The sequence below is a fragment of the Paramormyrops kingsleyae genome, unplaced genomic scaffold (assembly GCF_048594095.1).
Source record: "Paramormyrops kingsleyae isolate MSU_618 unplaced genomic scaffold, PKINGS_0.4 ups29, whole genome shotgun sequence".
In the NCBI taxonomy this organism is placed as follows: Eukaryota; Metazoa; Chordata; class Actinopteri; order Osteoglossiformes; family Mormyridae; genus Paramormyrops; species Paramormyrops kingsleyae.
The window spans coordinates 1,370,500-1,390,307 of NW_027325967.1; the positions used below are offsets into that span (position 1 = coordinate 1,370,500).

General features: G+C 41.4%; 1 long non-coding RNA gene and 1 pseudogene across 2 annotated transcripts; both read right to left on the reverse strand.

Annotated features, from left to right (window-relative positions):
- Positions 1–8,904: 8,904 nt before the first annotated feature.
- On the reverse strand, positions 8,905–19,063 carry LOC140584011 (uncharacterized). 2 transcript variants are annotated; one of them, XR_011986062.1, is made up of 3 exons: positions 18,706–19,063; positions 13,200–17,750; positions 8,905–9,781 (listed from the first exon to the last, which is right to left on the reverse strand). It is a non-coding gene; the product is annotated as an uncharacterized lncRNA (long non-coding RNA). The 2 variants fall into 2 exon arrangements; XR_011986061.1 differs by lacking the exon at positions 18,706–19,063 and having other exon boundaries at positions 13,200–18,697.
- On the reverse strand, positions 13,764–13,996 carry LOC140584037 (U2 spliceosomal RNA; annotated as a pseudogene).
- Positions 19,064–19,808: the final 745 nt, after the last annotated feature.

Below are 19,808 nucleotides of genomic sequence, written 5' to 3' on the forward strand. Positions count from 1 at the left end.
AGAGTAATAACACAACATCTGGCAAGCAGAAAAGTCAACATTGCAAATGCCCCAAACCTTATGCTGGAACTTAAAGATGTCATGCAGACTTATGGTCTTGAGTGGAGACAAGTTACCAGCATCCTCCTTGACAACTGTGCAGTCATGAGAGGAAAAAAGTCTGGCCTTGAAACTCAAGCAAGGAAGGCGAACCCATACCTCCTTGATGTATCTGGAGACACCGTGCACATGGTTTCCAATGCTGCCAAGGCCCTCATGAGTCCGTTCAGCACAGAAGTGGAAAATTTCTGCTCCGATGTCTATTATGATATTGAGAAGTCACCAAAACAGAAGGAGATTTTCTCAGACTTTCAGAGTCTGCTCCATCTTCCTTCCAAGAGCTTGATAAGACCTATTAGCAACAGATTTCTTCAGATGCTGGAGGTGTGCACCAGGCTGAATGAACTCATGGATGTACTGGTGGTGCATTATTACTATGTGCTGGATTGATTGATTGATTGATTGATTCCCTTTATTGCTGTTGCAATTCACCATGTCACTAGTCACAAGTACCAGCGAAAAGCAGGCCATCAACCCGACCATACATACACAAACATTATAGGGGGGCAGACAGGTCAGGAAGACAGGGGACTGTAGGAAAACTCAGAGAAACAGATTACGTGAGGAGAGTGGAGGTGAATAAAAAAAACAGCCCCCAGACTGTACTCCAGTAGGAAGTACAATATAGGAACAGAAAAAAAACACCTCAGCAATAAGCACATAGTCACCACATCTCACAACACTAAAGTCGAGACTTGCAACAGGGTAGGGAAGGGAATCCAAATGAAGAACACAAATACAGGTAATGCTAATCATTTTGTAGTATAAATTAAGTATTTTTTAATGTGCTGTCTCTGCAGTTAACCATTTTTATTGTATTATATTGCATGTAGAGTGATGTGCTAGTTTAGAGTGTTGTTAGGTTTTATGTAGGAATAAGCAATGAAAATAGCCACAGTGGTGTGTGTGTGTGTGTTTGTGTGATACAGAAGGCTTCTTAATGAATTGCTGACGAGATATGCACTAACAGTTGAGGAAAAGACCAGAGTAGAAATTCTTCAACAAGAACAAGCCACAACATCCCGAATGGGAACACAAGCCAACCTTGACCGGAAGGCACGAATCTCTGTGCTCTTTACAGAGTTTGACCGATTCAAAGTCATGGTCGACATGTTCAGAGGTATCTTGTAGCAGGCTAACTTGTGTAGGCAAAAACTTTAGGCTAAATGTAATGAAAGTTAATAACAGTTGTTGTTTTTTACAAAGGGAACAGCCAGGTCTCTACTACAGCAATCATAACCAGCTTTAGAAGTTATGCAGAGTTATATAGAAGTGTTCAAATAAACAGCAGTTTATTGTTAAAAAAAAGTGAATAAAGTGAAATTATTTTTAATCAGTATGTTATTTCCATATTTCAAATGTAATGGAAAGATTAGACATTCAATTCCAAGGCAAAAAATGTAAAATACTTTATTAAGTGTGCATTTTTTTTTACAGGAAATGAAGAGAAGGAATATTTATCTTAAGAAAAAAATATAGCAGTGTTGTGAATTTTTTCTTTTCTCTTCAGCCACAAACATTCACATACACTTAAAACATTTTAAAGATTTAACTGATGATAACATCTGATTATGATCTGATTAACATCTGACAAAAACAATGATTATGCACCAAAATATTACTTCAGTAATTTAAAGTTAAGTTAAATCTTGAAAAATGTGTTAAGTTTATGTCAAGTGTTTGAAAAATCTCAACATTGCAATTTTTTTATTTTTTTTTGGGAACAGATTCATATTCCATTTCCTTTGCTTCCAGTAAAAAAAACTGCAGACCTGGTCAAATTCGTTAATAATTTGATTTGGAGTAATTTTTCCATTACATCTGATATATGGAAATAAAAGCTATTAAAAGTATTTATACTTTATTCACTTTTTTAAAACGCACTGCTATTTATTTGAACTGTATGCAACTTGTCTTTAATTCTGTTTTCTTGTTGGGTTTTTTTTACGCATGTGAAAATGTCAAATAAATTTTTTTTTTTTTAATGTTTGCAGGCATACTTTCAACATTTCAGGGATTTTTGAAAAAAATGCAACATGAAAAACCAATGGCGCACTTGCTGCACGTGGAGATGGTGGCCCTAGTTCGAGAGCTCCTCAGCAAATTTATGAAGCTGGAAGCCATCCCACTGAGTGCAAAGGATATCATCAAGGTTGATGTCCGGAGTAAAGATTTGCAACTTTAAGACAAAAGGTTGTCTGTTGGAAGATACTGCTACTCTGCACTAAACAAGGCCCGTGTGGAGAGGCTGATATGGGTGAGAAACATTTACAACTCTCTCAGAGAAGGGTACATGAAGTCATCAGAGTTCCTTCTCAAAGACCTTCCTCTGGACAACAAGATAATCACCTCACTTTCTGCACTCACTCCCTCTCTGATTCAAGATGACTCCATCTGTGGGGCTTTTATCACATTAGGAGAGGCCTTGCCTAATGTGGTCGCACCAGAAGAGATTGGTCAGGTGGAGGAAGAGATACGGGCGTACCAAATAGAGGTGGACCTGGTAACGTGTGCCCAGAACTACATTGAAGAAGAAGGCCGAGTTGATGTAGATTGGTGGAGCAGAGTTGTATCCATGAAAAATCCAGAGAGAGGTGTGAGATTTCCCATTCTGGGTCAGCTGGTCAAAGCACTACTTAGCATTTTCACAGGCCCCCTGGTTGAGGGATCATTTAATCTCATGGGTGATATTCTTGAAGCAGACAGATGCTCCATGAATGTGGAAACTTATGAGAGCCTTGCAATTGTAAAATCCACGATTAAAGCAAGGGAGTGGACAGCATCGACAATGACAATAGACCAGCCATTAAGGTGGTCTTGCCTGTCATCGTATCAAACATATCAAAAACATCTGCAGAAAAAGAAAGAGGCACAACAGGCACAAAAGAAGAAAAGGGTGAATGAGGCAGCAAGGATTCGGCCATCACAGATGGCAAACAAACTCATACGGCAGGCCAGGAATATCGCTGGATCAGCCAAAGCCTCCTCTAGACGAGTCAAACACTCATCCTCGTCCACTGGACCATCCAGACCTTTTTCAACCTCCTCTGGACCAGCCAGACCCTCACCAACCTCCACTGGACCATCCAGACCCTCACCAACCTCCACTGGACCATCCAGACCTTTTTCAACCTCCTCTGGACCAGCCAGACCCTCAGCCTCCTCCTCTGGACCATTCAGACCATTTTCAACTTCCAATGGACCAGCCAAACTCTTTCTCTCTCCCTCTGGACCAGCTAAAGCCTCATCTTCATCCTCTGGACCAGCCAAAGCCTCATCTTCATCCTCAGGACCAGCCAAAGCATCATCTTCATCCTCTGGACCAGCCAAAGCCTCATCCTTATCTTCTGGACCAGACTCTTCTGGACTAGCCAAACTCTTTCTCCCTCCCTCTGGACCAGCCAAAGCCTCATCCTCATCATCTGGACCAGCCAAAGCCTCATCCTCCTCCACTGTACCAGCTCCATCTTCTGATCCAAATGTCTTAAAAAGAAAGAGTTTGCAGGACTTTGCTTACAACCCAGAAAAAAAGAAAAAATAAGTGATAATGGCCTTGATTTCACTTCTAATCTTCAGTTTAGCAGTTCAGTTCTTTAGCACTTTGAGCACTTGTTATTTATGCACTTTAAGCACTTGCTATTGTTTAGCAGTTTTTTTTGTACTTTATTTTTGTTATTATTGTCAATATTTGAAGTAAGTCCTTCAAATAAAAAAGTCCCCCCCAAAAAAAAGTTCAACTGTACTGAAAAATAACGTTGCTTATGAATGTTGGCAAGTAAAAAAGTATTTGAACTTTGTGATCAAGTGCCATTCTTGGCACATCACACAACGACGAAATGCGTCCTCTGCATTTTAACCCATATGTGATATATTAGCTATATTATTTAGCTTCATTCTTAAAATAATAATACTAATACCAATAATAATAATAACAAAACCAAATGTAGCCAGGTCTATAAAGCTACCATAAGGCTTTGAAGCTATTATAGAGCGTAATTTGTAAAGAGGGAGACATGAACCTTACAATAAGTGTGTGTATACCAAAGTGGGCAGCTGTCTCTTTAAGACGTTCCTGAGTGCCGAAAGGTAGGGTGGGAGTTTTTTTTCCGGTGGGTTTTTCTAGACTGAGGAAGGCGGGTAAAGAGAGCGGAAAGAAGAGTCAACGGCAACTTAGGGAAATAAACGTATATATACATATATATATATTTGTGTAGATGTCAATGTTTAGAGCACTGTTTATTTTTTTTGGCCTAAGCATACAATTGCAGCAATTAGTGGATAGAAAGATTTTGGTGCAAGTGCTCTCTTTTGGATATCCTGGTAGGTCAATTTACCTGTTTGAAAATATAGATATAGGGATCATTAGTGTGAAGGAAAAACAGTCAGGATATGAATGTGAACCTTTGCTGATTGTGTGGTTGATTATTTTCTTTACTAATGTATCATTTTTTGTAGTTGTATGTAAAATGCTAAAGCTACCTATAAGGCTACTTGCTAATTGATCGGAATACGTTGACTGTGATATGGTGTTATTCAGTTTAGCCACCCTGTTAGTACCATTGCAGGTTGAAATGTTTATAATGTGCATATATAAGTATATACATGTATATGTGTATATTAATGTTATTCAGGAAATCTGTGTATGGCCTAATGTGAATCTGAGATTGCGCTGTATGTTAATGGATGATGGAAAAAAATATAATTTTGTGTGATGTTTAAGTAAGACATCTAACTCTCTGTACTTTGTGTGCAGACTGTTTTTTTTGGATTTGATTCCGTTCCGAATTCAGTATTTTTTCGGCCAAGGAAGATCGCTTGTTTCACAGAGTCGCTCCCTCTGCGTTGAACTGCGCAATGTAACAAGTTTTTTGCAACTGGAGATTTTTTCTTTCCCAGCGCTTTGTGAAGAAATCCTCAAGTGTTGCAACGGCATCCACCTCCCCAGTGGACACGGGGATCTCCAGCATGCTGCTGTTGCAGCAGAGGCAGGGTCCGAGTGGGCGGCAGTTTGGAAAAAGATTGCAGCCCTCGAAGACAAGGTTCCGGTCCGAGATCTCCATGCTTGCTGGTGCCCTGACTGACCCATATATATCCCGGAGTAGTTCGGAGACCACTGGGACTCCTTTTGTAGTCCCCACTTCAGCTCCAAGCTGTTTCCCGCCCCCTCCTCCTCCTCCTCATCCTCCACCGCCACCTCGTCCTCCTCCACCTGCTAGTATCCAGGGCCCCAAGCAGAGTCATCGTCAGGGAAGTGGCGCAGGACCCACCAAAGGCCCCAACATGGTGGATGTCCTGGCGGAGCTGCCCCGCATTAAACTGCACCCGGTGCTGAGATCGCCAGGTGGGACGCCAGTGCCAAGGAGGGGCTGACACAGGGGACGCCCATGGCCTCAAGAGGACATTACTTCCATCTTATCAAAGGCTCTGGCGGGTGTGGGCGGCCTCCTCTCTTGGGCCGCGGGCCGGGTGGTGCTTGGCTCTGCTGCGCCGTGGTGGGGCCCTGGCGGGCAATCCGGGGGATCTTGGGACACTGGGGGCCTTCTAGGCGGATTGGGGGGTTCGGTTTGGGCTGGGCGGGGGGGCTCGCCGCCCGTCCTCCCTCTGCGGGCCTCCCTGTACGGGGGTTGGCGCCCCTTTAGTCCCTCGCGGGCTGCTTCCTGGGTTGGGCGGGTGGTTATCTCCGGGGCACATGGCCGTGGGCCCTTGTGCTGGGGGGGCGGCAGGGTGGCCTCGGTTGCCTGGTTTCTCCTGCCTTCGCCTTCGGCCTTGTGGGGGGGTGGGGTGCTGTCGCTTCCCCCGACGGCATCATATGCCAGCACATCCAATGACAAATCAGTTCACACCTACACTTACACATACATATAAGAATGGTTGAGCGATCAGTATCATTATTATTGTTACTTTTTAGCGTGTGTTATAGACATAGGAATTGAAATATACATGTATAAGGGTAGGATCAAGTGTGTGTATGCTACATAAATATATATATATATATATATATATATATATATATATAATACCTATTTGTCACATTATTAATTATAATTATTATTACTGATGTTATAATGTTTGTTGTTTGATGTCCTTGTAATGAGTGTTATTTTTCTTATGGTTGTTTGTATTCTGTATTCCCCTACACTTCATTTTCTCCGTCCCACCTACATTATTAGTTTTATTTTTCCTGTGTACCTCTGTTTCCTTTTTTTTTTTTTCTTTTCTCTCCCCATGGTGATTAATGTCTGTTCTCGTTACGATTGTTGTTTCTGTATCCCCCGTTTTTTTTTTTTTTTTTCCTTTCCTCCACGGGACAGGTGAGTTCGGAGCAGCCACACTCTTTGCTCTTGAATTTAGTGTAAAATAAAGTTGTCCTCCGAAGAGGGGGGGTGGTGGTGGGGAATTTAAAAAAGAAAGAAAAAAGGAAAGGGAAAAGAGAAAAAAAAATAAAAAAATCAAAGGCTCTGAAAAAGAAGTTCAGGCACCAGATCCACTCTGATGAGTAGGAGAAGCGGTCCTCTGAGCCCTTAAACTTTTTATACTTATATCATTTTTATACTTAAGACTTATATACTTTATATACTTAAACTTTATATACTTATACTTTATGTACTTATACACTCACCTAAAGGATTATTAGGAACACCATACTAATACGGTGTTTGACCCCCTTTCGCCTTCAGAACTGCCTTAATTCTACGTGGCATTGATTCAACAAGGTGCCGAAAGCATTCTTTAGAAATGTTGGCCCATATTGATAGGATAGCATCTTGCAGTTGATGGAGTTTTGTGGGATGCACATCCAGGGCACGAAGCTCCCGTTCCACCACATCCCAAAGATGCTCTATTGGGTTGAGATCTGGTGACTGTGGGGGCCATTTAAGTACAGTGAACTCATTGTCATGTTCAAGAAACCAATTTGAAATGATTCGAGCTTTGTGACATGGTGCATTATCCTGCTGGAAGTAGCCATCAGAGGATGGGTACATGGTGGTCATAAAGGGATGGACATGGTCAGAAACAATGCTCAGGTAGGCCGTGGCATTTAAACGATGCCCAATTGGCACTAAGGGGCCTAAAGTGTACCAAGAAAACATCCCCCACACCATTACACCACCACCACCAGCCGGCACAGTGGTAACAAGGCATGATGGATCCATGTTCTCATTCTGTTTACTCTACCATTTGAATGTCTCAACAGAAATCGAGACTCATCAGACCAGGCAACATTTTTCCAGTCTTCAACTGTCCAATTTTGGTGAGCTTGTGCAAATTGTAGCCTCTTTTCCTATTTGTAGTGGAGATGAGTGGTACCCAGTGGGGTCTTCTGCTGTTGTAGCCCATCCGCCTCAAGGTTGTGCGTGTTGTGGCTTCACAAATGCTTTGCTGCATTCCTCGGTTGTAACGAGTGGTTATTTCAGTCAAAGTTGCTCTTCTATCAGCTTGAATCAGTCGGCCCATTCTCCTCTGACCTCTAGCATCAACAAGGCATTTTCGCCCACGGGACTGCCGCATACTGGATGTTTTTCCCTTTTCACACCATTCTTTGTAAACCCTAGAAATGGTTGTGCGTGAAAATCCCAGTAACTGAGCAGATTGTGAAATGAGCAGATTGTGAAATACTCAGACCGGCCCGTCTGGCACCAACAACCATGCCACGCTCAAAATTGATTAAATCACCTTTCTTTCCCATTCTGACATTCAGTTTGGAGTTCAGGAGATTGTCTTGACCAGGACCACACCCCTAAATGCATTGAAACAACTGCCATGTGATTGGTTGATTAGATAATTGCATTAATGAGAAATTGAACAGGTGTTCCTAATAATCCTTTAGGTGAGTGTATACTTTATATGCTTATATTTATATACTTATACTTTGTGTACTGATTATATATACTTATTAATAAATAATATATTTTTATCACTACCCCCACCTAGAATACTGTGTGCAGGTTTGGTCACCATACCTCAAGAAGGACATTACTGCCTTAGAAAAGGTGCAACGAAGAGCTACGAGAATGATTCCTGGTCTTAGAGGAATGTCTTACGAGGAGAGGTTAGCGGAACTGAATCTGTTCAGTCTTGAGCAAAGGAGACTAAGGGGGGATATGATTCAGGTCTATAAGATTCTAATGGGTCTGGATGCTGTTCAGCCAAATGACTATTTCAATATTAGTCTAAATACTAGAACTCGTGGCCATAAGTGGAAATTAGCGGGAGAACATTTTAAAACAAATTTGAGGAAGCACTTCTTTACACAGCGTGTAGTCAGAATATGGAATAGTCTTCCTGCTATTGTAGTGGAAGCTAAAACCATGGGTTCCTTTAAATCAGAGCTAGATAAGATTTTAACAACTCTGAGCTATTAGCTAAGTTCTCCCCAAACGAGCTTGATGGGCCGAATGGCCTCCTCTCGTTTGTAAATTTCTTATGTTCTTATGATTTTGTAATACTGCTGCAGCATTCTCCACATGCTAATCACTGCCCCACATTGAATTGGCACTTTGATCAGCCATGAATCACTTCACTACCCCCTGTTGAATGTTGCATCGTATGTTGTTAGATATCTCGTAGTAGTATTGCAGTATTTATTTAAATTGAAAATGCTTAAAACAGATCAATTTCTCACAAACACATCTATTCATGAGTGATTTAAACGGCAAGGATGAAAATGATTAGGATTAGCTCTTGCCAAAATAGGGCTTGTAAACTTTTGTGGTACTCAGAATTAACCCAAACAACTATGACTCTATAATCCTCTATAATCACTCTCACTCTGTCACACTTGAATCAAACTCCAGGCCTCGCATGTAATGAGCAAAATTTTCTTCTTTATTCAGCAATCCAGCGTAGTGTTCCAACCACACTCGGGGACAATGCGCAATGCACCCCGCACCCAGAAATCAGCAGGTTAATATACTATAAGACGAATTCCCCTATATGGACTTCTAAGTCCTGATTGGTTACCAAACATCTGCAAACCAGGTTTCGAACATACAACAAACATAATACGCCACCTCTATTGGTCTACTTCAAGGATGTTCAGTTTCCAATCCTCGTTAGGCCTAGGCCTCCTATGAGTCCCACACATAATCCTGTCTATCCAGCCTAGGAAGGAGGGCAAAAACCCTAAACATTAGGGAAATTCCACTCCCAACCCAGCAAAAAGGTGCAACCCCCCCTTCGGTGTCCATGGCTGGCATGGCTCACAATGTTATCAGTAAGGGAAACCCCAACCCTATATTAATTGAGGGAATAATTAATAAAATAAAGGGAATGATTCTATAAGGCTGTAACTAATCAAAACAAGAACTGACTGGCGCGCCGGCAAGTCAAGGCTACCTAATCGGAACAGATAGGGGGGCGACAGAGAACATCAGCGGCCCCTACTTATCTTTTAGCCTTCCAGAAGGCCAAGAACAGTACGAGCCGGCTAGAATCACACATATGGTTGTCACGTACACGGAAGGTACCGAGAAAGGGGGGGAGATGCCCAAAGGGCTTTAAAAGGGATACAGCTGATACATATGGCAGAGCCTCCTCCTGTACATGCTGAATGTATGTCAGATGGCCGCTCCCGGATTGCAATCTGTCAGACAATAAACCGGTGATTTGCAACTTCTCCCCGTGTCAGCTGTGAATCTCTTCTCATCCACGGACCCGGTGGAGACGCCGTGCTCCAACATACCTAAATAAAGACTTCAGCGTAAACATATACAACCCTTATGGGTACATAACTTGCTTGTGTGTTCAAATGCTACCATACAACAAACTGCGTCTAGCATAGTATAGCAGCTACATTTCAAGGCTTCCTGCAGGTCCCCTTTCTCCCCCCGGCGATGTTCCCTTTAGCCCAGTTCTCCAAGATCTGTGGCCTGCAAAGCTGGTTCCGTGCAGGTGGCTGTGAGGCAAGGACACACGGCACCATCCCCAAAACAACAAAACCTGAGACACAAGAACAATCCCACAATGCCTCCCAACCCTGGCCTACCATCACTTTAAATTTCCCTTCCACACTTTGAAGTAATGTTAAACATATACTACATAATCCTGAAAAGGAGTGGTCACTAAAATTAAACAGCTCGCAGATCTTCACAATGCAAGAAATGCAAAGATGGAGAAAGCGAAGAACAGTTCACAGCCGGCTGGGCACATTGTCATCATCAAAGATTTTAAGCATGTTTATTTATATAGCACAATTCGGGCACAAGGCAATTCAAAGTGCTTTACAAAGACAAGGATACAATCAAATTAAAATGTCAAAATCACATTTCAAAGATAAGTAAAAGAAATAATAATGAAAATAAATAATTTTATTAATCAATTACAATGAACACATAATAATAAGAAAAAGCCAAAATAAATAAATAGCTAACTGAAAAGACGTCACATTTTAATGACAGAAAATGACTGGTGCTGCACTAGGAAACTCTGACCATGCAACAATTCATCTAATTCCAGCATACAGACAAAATCTGAAAACTGCTAAACCTGTTGTTACTAGAGTGAAACACTGAACATGTGGAGCAGTAGAGCAATTAAAATCATGCTTTGACTCGACAGACTGGAATGTTTTCAAAACTGCTACTAACAGCGTGGATGAATACACGGACACTGTAACATGGCACATAAGCTTCTGCGAGGACTCTCGCATTCCCAAATAGTCTGTTGTCAGCTATAATAACGACGAACCATGGTTTACAACTGAACTCAGGCAGCTTCCTAAAACAAAAGATGAAGCTTACAGGAGTGGTGACAAAAACCTGTTCAAATTCTACTGCGGGTTTGAAAAGCCACATTCGCGCATCATACAGCCCTCACCTTTTCAATGGCCTTCTTCACACCTGGGTACCTTCACACCTCGCCCACACTATACCCAGCTCACCCCCCCCACGTCCAGCCACCTCCCCAGGAGAATCAACGACAGAGATGTAAACAAGATCTTCAGTAGCCAGAATACAAGGAAAGCTCCTGGTTCAGACTCTGTCTCCCCAGCCACTCTGAAGCACTGTGCAGATCAATAGTCACCTGTCTTCACAGATATTTTCAACCAGTCACTGAACCAGTCAGTGACTACAGACTGGTGGCTCTCACATCGGTGGTAATGAAGGCTTTTGAGAGACTTGTGCTGTCATACCTTAAAACCATCACAGACCTATCGCTTGACCCCAGGCTACAGTCTGCCTACAGAACCAACAGACCTGTGGACGATGCAGTTAACACTGGACTCCATTTCTTACTCCGACTTTTGGAGTGCCCTGAGACATATGTTAGGATTCTGTTTGTGGACTTTAGCTTTGCATTTAATACTATTCTATCGGAGCTAATGCGGAATGAACTCTCACAACTGTCCGTGCCTGATCCAAAATAACATGTTATAACCACGATGGCCCAGTTTTACGCTACAATCATTGAGTCCATCGTCACCTCCTCCATCACAGCCTGGTTTGGATCAGCCACTGAACGAGACAAGGCCAGACTGCAACACATCATCCACTCAGCAGAGCGAATAATCGGCAGTAACCTGCTTACCCTCCAGACACTTTACATCACCAGAACCAGGAAACGGGCATACAAAATCTTTGAGGACCCATCTCACCCTGCTCACCACATCTTTCAAGCCTTACCCTCCATGAGAAGACTCATGGCAATCAGAACCAAGACCCCCAAGAGCTTCTCCCCTCAGGTAGTCTCTCTCATTAACCAAACCAGTCTCTGAATGGACGTTCAATTAATCGTCAGCTGCAGTGAAATATCCACCAGCATAACCAGTGAACAACTGATAAACTTCCTCTATGATTATATTCTGCACTTTTGCACATTATGCACACATACTGCAAATTCTGTATACATATTGCACTCTTGCACATATAGTTGACTTGGCTGCTACTTAATAATGGCACCATTTAAGAGCCCTTTAAATTATTATACCATTTATATAGTTTATATTCATACTACAATGATTACTATGTACACACACATATATAAATATCATAATACCATCATTACTACCATTAATAAACTTAATTATCATATAATTATCATATTACCCAATTGCCAGTCTATTGTTTATTACCTTTCTGCATATGTCTTTGCTAAATGTGGGTAACTCTCGCCAGTGTGGGGAAGCAATAAAAAAGGCCAACAGAATGTTGGGTTATATCTCTAGGTGTGTGGAGTTTAAGTCAAGGGAGGTGATGATACACTCATATAATTCCTTGGTAAGACACCACCTAGAATACTGTGTGCAGGTTAGGTCACCATACCTCAAGAAGGACATTGCTGCCTTAGAAAAGGTGCAACGAAGAGCTACGAGAATGATTCCTGGTCTTAGAGGAATGTCTTATGAGGAGAGGTTAGCGGAACTCAATCTGTTTAGCCTTGAGCAAAGGAGACTAAGGGGGGATATGATTCAGGTCTATAAGATTCTAACGGGTCTGGATGCTCTTCAGCCAAATGACTATTTCAATATTAGTCTAAATACTAGAACTCGTGGCCATAAGTGGAAATTAGCGGGAGAAAAATTTGAGGAAGCACTTCTTTACACAGCGTGTAGTTAGAGTATGGAATAGTCTTCCTGCTAGTGTAGCGGAAGCTAAAACCCTGGGTTCCTTTAAATCAGAGCTAGATAAAATTTTAACAACTCTGAGCTATTAGTTAAGTTCTCCCCAAACGAGCTTGATGGGCCGAATGGCCTCCTCTCGTTTGTAAATTTCTTATGTTCTTATGTTCTTTGTAATGTCATGTAAAAGCACCACCAAGGCAAATTCCTTGTATGGAAACATATCTGGATTCCGATTCTACATCCTTCATCAGTACTAGAAAACTTCCATCCAGCGTTGCATTTCACTTTGACGCTGTCGCTTTTGAAACACTTTTCTGTGATCTAGCTCTTGTTTTGGTCGCCGACTATCATCCAACAAAAGGTTCATTTCAGCTCTCCTAATCTGACATAAACCACACTCACAAACACTTTTGGGTTACTGTGTCACCGGGAAGGGATGGACTCCAGTCGGGATGGGTTTCCAGCATTTCCTATCCTGGCTGTTCTCTTTAGGGACAAACACAGGAATGGAGTCTAGTGATCACACCGGAACTTGACTTACCTGAACGGAGATGTATGGAGCAGACTCTCATATGCGCAGGGATGCTCTGGAATGCAAGGTCTTTACGCCCCACCGCTATAAGCTACGCCATCCGACGCCATTTCGTCAACTCTTCCACTTTTGCTCTTGTCTTTTCCAATCCAGAAAAGAGAAGAAACCGAAGAGAGACCCGAGTCGATATGGGGCTGCCGCTTAGCGGGTCGCCGTTAGCCGGGCCTCCGTGACGCCCCCGCGCAGAGTAGAATGCCCAGGGGCGTCGCAGTCACCGGCGTCCTCCCTGTCCTCCTGTCCTCTCAAAAAACAGCAATCATTTAAACAAACATGAGGGAAAATTCAAAAGGCAAAGATGAAGTCATGCCTTACCTCAGCACAGCTGCCCACCGCACAAACGACAGCGTGTCACCTTACTTTAAAAAAAAGAAAAAAGGCGGGAAATTGGGGCCGCGCACGGACAGGGCCCCTCCCTCGCACCACATGCGGCTAATTAGTTGGCCATCCAGAGGCACTCAGTCTATTAGTCACCCATTCAGTCAGTCAGTTCTGCCTTTCAACAACAGGGGGCAGTAGAGGTGCACCGTTCCCGGAAGCACTGCAATACCGGGTCGATGCCTGTAGCAGACGGGGCAAGCCCCACTTCCGGCTCCCTGTTCCAAAAATCCGTTTAATATGTGGTCCCCTCCATGGGGGACGTATCAAAATAACCTTTTCATACCAAAACAAAATGTAAATCAGCTCAAATACATGAATAATAAATATTATGCTTGTACTACTTACATTAACACATAATCACAATCTATAAGGCTGAAACATTCCCACACTATGCAAATCATGCCAACACAGTACAATAAGACTTTCAAAGATAATATTAAACAAACACCCACAGAGTGTTCCAAAGTGCATTTTGCAATGTCTATACTTTGAATGTCAAATTACAAACTTCACATAAATCTAAAGTACACTAAGATTAAGATGAGTTTGTTACCAAACCAAATATATAAGAAATAATTTATTTGCCAGGAATTAAGTTTATGATATTGAATGAAATGTGTGAGCATGCCCCAGTTAGTGAAAGTGTGTCCCCTACCCCAAGACTCCAGAGGGTTAAAAAGGAACACATCCGCAGACTTCCAAGCTCTGCACTAGGGCTGAACGATATTCTGTTTTGACATCGACATCGCGATGTGCGCGTGAGCGATAGTCACATCGCCGGAACATACGATGTGAAGGGTAGAAGCCCATTGTGTATTAAGAGAACGGTAGCACACAGTAAACACGAGTTTGTTGTATGGCTTGTTGCTGGGGTGACATGCACGTTCCGCGTGCCTGCACAGTGATTGGTTCGCTGTGTCGCTGCTCACCGCTCACAGCCAACATTCACTGCTAAAAATGCGCGACGAAGAGGATCCGCCGCAAAAAAATTATTTCGTACCAAAAAGAAAGTCGAAATCATCTATTTGGGACTATTTCGGCTACAAAAAGGAGGATGTTGACCAAAAAGAGGTACTTTGCATGGAGTGTCATAAAGTTGTGGCCACAAAACATGGAAACACCACCAATTTGTCTGATCACTTAAAACGGCACCACAAAGCTCTTTACAACGAATACAAAGCCAAATCTGGATGTCAACCAAAACAAACAAATATTTGTGATGCCTTTGCCAGTGTGACACCTTACCAGAAAGGCTCTCAATGACAGAAAGAAATAACAGACGCAATAACGTTTCATATCGCTAAAGATATGTTGCCATTAAATACCGTCGCCAAAGAGGGATTTAAGAAAATGATCCGAACGCTTGACAGGCGGTATGTTATACCATCCCGCACATATTTTTCCCAAGTTGCGATAAAAGAGCTGTATGAAAAATGCAAATCTAAGATTGAAGCAGAACTGTCGCACGTGGAATACTATGCAACTACAACAGACTTGTGGTCCAGCAGGACAACGGAGCCCTACATGAGTCTGACGGTCCATTTCATCGCAGAGGACTTCGAGCTAAAAAGTCGCTGTTTGCAGACGGCATTTTTCCCGGAAAGTCATACAGCCGAGAATGTCGCAGAGGCCCTGAGAGAAGCGGTGTCCGCTTGGGGCTTAGATGAGACATGTCAAGTCTGAATAACAACAGATAATGCAGCGAACATGGTGAAAGCTGCCGATCTGAACAAGTGGACCAGGCTACAGTGCTTCGGCCACAGACTGCATCTTGCAGTTGGTGAGTAATGACCATGATCTTTATCCAAAATAAAAATACATTTTTACTCAGCTGTTTTACTTAATAACCTGTCCTGAACCTGACAAAACTTGTAAAATGAATTTGTTGCATGTGTGTACGTAGAGCTTTAAAACGTAAGAAAAAATACAGACACTAAACATTTAATTTTAAACAAAAAATAGTTTTATGAGCACATTTGAGGAGCTCTTTTCCAAAATGCGATAACTCCATTTCAATAGTTTTCAGGGAAATTAATTGTTTTACCTAGACCCACACATTTTGTGAATATTCAATTTATCCTGTTAAAATGTTTTTTGCTTAGTCTGAACATGTTGAATAATGATTATTAAATCAAACAACTATATTGTTGTTGAAAAATTCAAAGTAATTTTTTTTTCTTTTCAAAACGCTATAAATCCATCCATTTTTCCCAAAAATTGATGGTTGTCTTTTTTTAAAAGTCTTTTGTCTTTTATTTTTCATGTTCGCAGTTATTAATAAACAATTAAAATGTCTCATTGCAATATTTTACATATTCCTAATCATTACTTTTGCTGGTTCTTTGTGACAGCTTTTAGGTGCCGTTTACATGAACGCGTCCTGCATCAGCACCGAAAACTTAGAGAGAGAGAGAGAGAAAGAATAAGATTTTTTTACTTATTTTGAGGAATTATAGCCTAATGAACAAACATCTGTTAGGAGCGCAGCCACGTTGGATTGCGAGAACGTTCACTAGGCTAAAATTAAGTTCGGTGCTTATTGGGGTTTGGAAAGAAACTGCATCTTGCAGTACATTTTAAACAAGGAAATTATTATTGCCGTTTATCGCGTTTTGGAAAAGAGCTCTTCATTTATTGTTTGAAATAAAACAGTGTGCTTCAATAATTAAAGTTCGCAATGTTTTGTTTGTTTTCTCCGCTTAGAAAATGCAGTGAAAAAGGATGGCCGCAATGATCGTGCTACAGGAGTCTGCAAGAAGCTGGTGAGCCACTTCTCTCACAGCTGGAAGGCCAGCGATGCCCTGGCAAAAGTCCAGAAGGAACTCAATCTACCATCACATTGTCTCATCTCAGAATGCCAAACAAGATGGGGTTCCAGACAGATGATGATCAGCAGGATATTAGAGCAGCAGCAGGCTTTAACTCAGGTCCTGTCTGCAGACAAGAAGCTGCGGCATCTAATTCCAACCTGGCAAGATATAGATGTGCTGGAGTCTGTAAGCAAGTCACTGGGCCCAATGCTGGATTTCACCGATGCACTTTCAGGCGATGAATACGTCAGTGTCTCCTTTGTAAAGCCAGTTCTTCAGCTCTTCAACACTTCACTACTGGAAATGCGAGAGGAAGACACAGACCTGACCAAGAACATAAAGATGAAGATGCTGGACTACCTCAATGAGAAATACGAAGATGATGATACTCAGAAGCTGCTAGATATGGCATATTTTTTGGACCCCCGGTTCAAGATAGACTTCATCAGTGCAGACAAGAAGACCCAAGTTAAGGCCAGAGTGGTATCACAGATGATGGAATGCCAGGAGAAATCAAGCTGCAGCACTGACGTGGAGCCCAACGTTACCAGTGCACCCCAGGCAAAGAAAGCAAAGAAGTCATTGGGAAGCTTCTTTAAACAGAGAGAAACTGAAGCAAAGGGTGATTCCTCTCTGACCCTAAAGGATGCTTTGGAAGCAGAGCTAAACACTTACCTGCTAACACCTCCAATAGACAAAGAGGAGGATCCACTTGCATGGTGGAAAGTACACAAACTAAGCTTTCCTCATCTCGCCAGACTTGCCCGCAAAAACCTGTGTATTCCTGCGACAAGCTCGCCGTCAGAGAGACTTTTCAGTACTAGTGGCAACATCGTCACTTGCCAACGAACCTGTCTCAAGCCTGCAAAGGTTGATAGTAGAGGTCGACCGATATGGGTTTTTCAATAGCCGATGCCGATATTTAGGAGTCAGGGTCAGCCGATGGCCATTATATGCTGCCGATATTTTTTGGCCGAAAATTGGACGTTTTCCCCTCTATTTGCATGATAAAATATCACATTAATAATAACAAACGATACACAAAATTTCTCAACTTAGCATTTACTGAATACTGACTTGTGTAAATTTAAATATAAACTTAAATAACAAAAACACAATACAACTTATAAACAACTTAAACTTATAAACAATAAAGATAGCAGCATCAGAATCTCTTTAGCAGCAAACTCATTCTTCAGCTCCCAAGCTCACCAGTCTGCTGCAGATATTGCACCTGGCTTTTCCTGGTGTTGGCTTTGTGAAATGCTGCCATACAGGATTAGATTTTTGTTCAGCCATCAGACAGCAATTACTAAAACAGAAGAATAAATGCAAGGTTAGAATTTTTATTATAGTACCTTCATCTTCAATTCATTCTACAATTCCAGTATTCCATGCACATTAAAACAATTACACTCTAATACATTTTGAAGAAAAAAAAAACACTAAGTGCATCATGGTATGATGAGTAGTGTACACTAACATGTTGTTTCTGTTGTTAGCAGACAGATAGCTTAAAGCCAAATTCACAATCAGAATCTAGTGATCCCGGAAAATAAAATAAAATAACTGTCGTATTGCACAGCCTTGTATGCAAGGACAACATAAGCCCCTAGTGATTGTGACGTTGTCTACGTATAAGCCCGTATAAAGGACAGACATGTTTAATGAGGAAACTAACTGCGCAAAGTCATGCACTTTTTATCTAGACGTCTGACAAATTGTTTGAATCTCCGGTCTCAAATGAAAAAAAGTTGCACAGAAGGACCATTGTCAGCATCAGCTCAAGTAAATGGTAACCAGGCTTTCGAACAAACACTTTTCTCCGCCATGCATTGTTCTTAGCAGCTCTGTGTCTCCCGAGGACGGCGCTGTCTGTGATCAGGGCAGAGTAACGCAACTCTCACACACGCTGCAGTATTTGAGAGCTGCCTGCTCCGCCCCACACACTCACAGAGTGAAACTCTCCGACACAAGAAAAAAAACGTAACTGATAACATCGGGCAGATATGGTAATAATTAAAATGTTAACAACTAAAATGATTTTTAACGATTAAAAAACGTCTGTGAGCCCACCAATAAGCGCACAAAACGAACTCTATTAGAATCAATGATCCTTAATGTTACCTGTAAGCTACAGTTGGTTGAAGGCTCATTATCATTACCCCAGTTCCCAATAGCGTAATTCGCGTTTTCTTTTAAAGCAACATTTCATAGCAAACTACTTAAATAAACAGGTCATTGAAAGATCAGAATTTAAGCCTTACCGTTTTATCCCAGGACTCTTCCAAAACTTCTGGCTGTGGCCCTGCACAAGGCAGCATGGGTCACGTGTTCCACAGCAACAATAACACTGGGCTGCCCGCAGACGTGCCTGTCTGAAAATCGGCGTAGTGCACTCGGATATCGGCCGATGCGGATACATTAAAAAATGCTAAATATCGGCCCGATATATCGGTCGACCTCTAGTTGATAGACTTGTATTCTTAGCTGAAAACCTTGAGTTAGCAAAGCAAATAAAAAAATATATATTTAAGTTATGTTATGAACCAATCAGGGGGGTTGGTGTTGCAAAGCTGCTGTTTAAATGTGTTCAGCTTTTCTGTTTACAGGAATATGTTCTCTAATCTGTTTAGAAGATTTAATACAAAATATATAAAAATTTTATTTCATTTTGTTTATTTCATATATTTAGCCATGATTATGATGACCAACACCAACACTGTTTTACTTTGGCACTTTGGCTAAGAAAAGTTGACTTAAAAGATTGTGAACCAAAATGCTTATAAGTTGTTTTATAAAAAATATATTTATTTTAAGTTATATTGTTGTAAATCAATCAGGGGGGTTGGTGTAAAGCTGCTGTTTTATTTAAAAATGTGTTCTGCTTTTGTGTTTACAGAAATGTTCGAATTTTGGAATAAAATATTAAGTAACCTTTTTGTCACTTGTAATGAAGCTTGCTTATTAGTGAAATTATTAATATGTAATTATTGGTAATTATTGACTTTAGCCTGGATTGATGGCTCTCAATATCGCAATATATATCGTTTGGAAAAAAATATCGCAATGTAATTTTTTTCCAATATCGTGCAGCCCTACTCTGCACAAGGGTCGGGCTAAAACGGCATCATACACCTTCCCAAAACACATAAAATCAGTAAGCTTGGGAATGAAATAGGTTAATCGCACAATAAACAGCACAACAGATCAAATAAAATGCTAATAAATGTTAATAATGTTAATATTGATGAATAAGTGCTACAGTGATCAACCAAAACAGTGCTCAATAAAATCTTTACGTGCCATTAAATAAAATCCATACCAAATAAAACACACACACAGAAAAACAAAGCACACTTACCTAAAA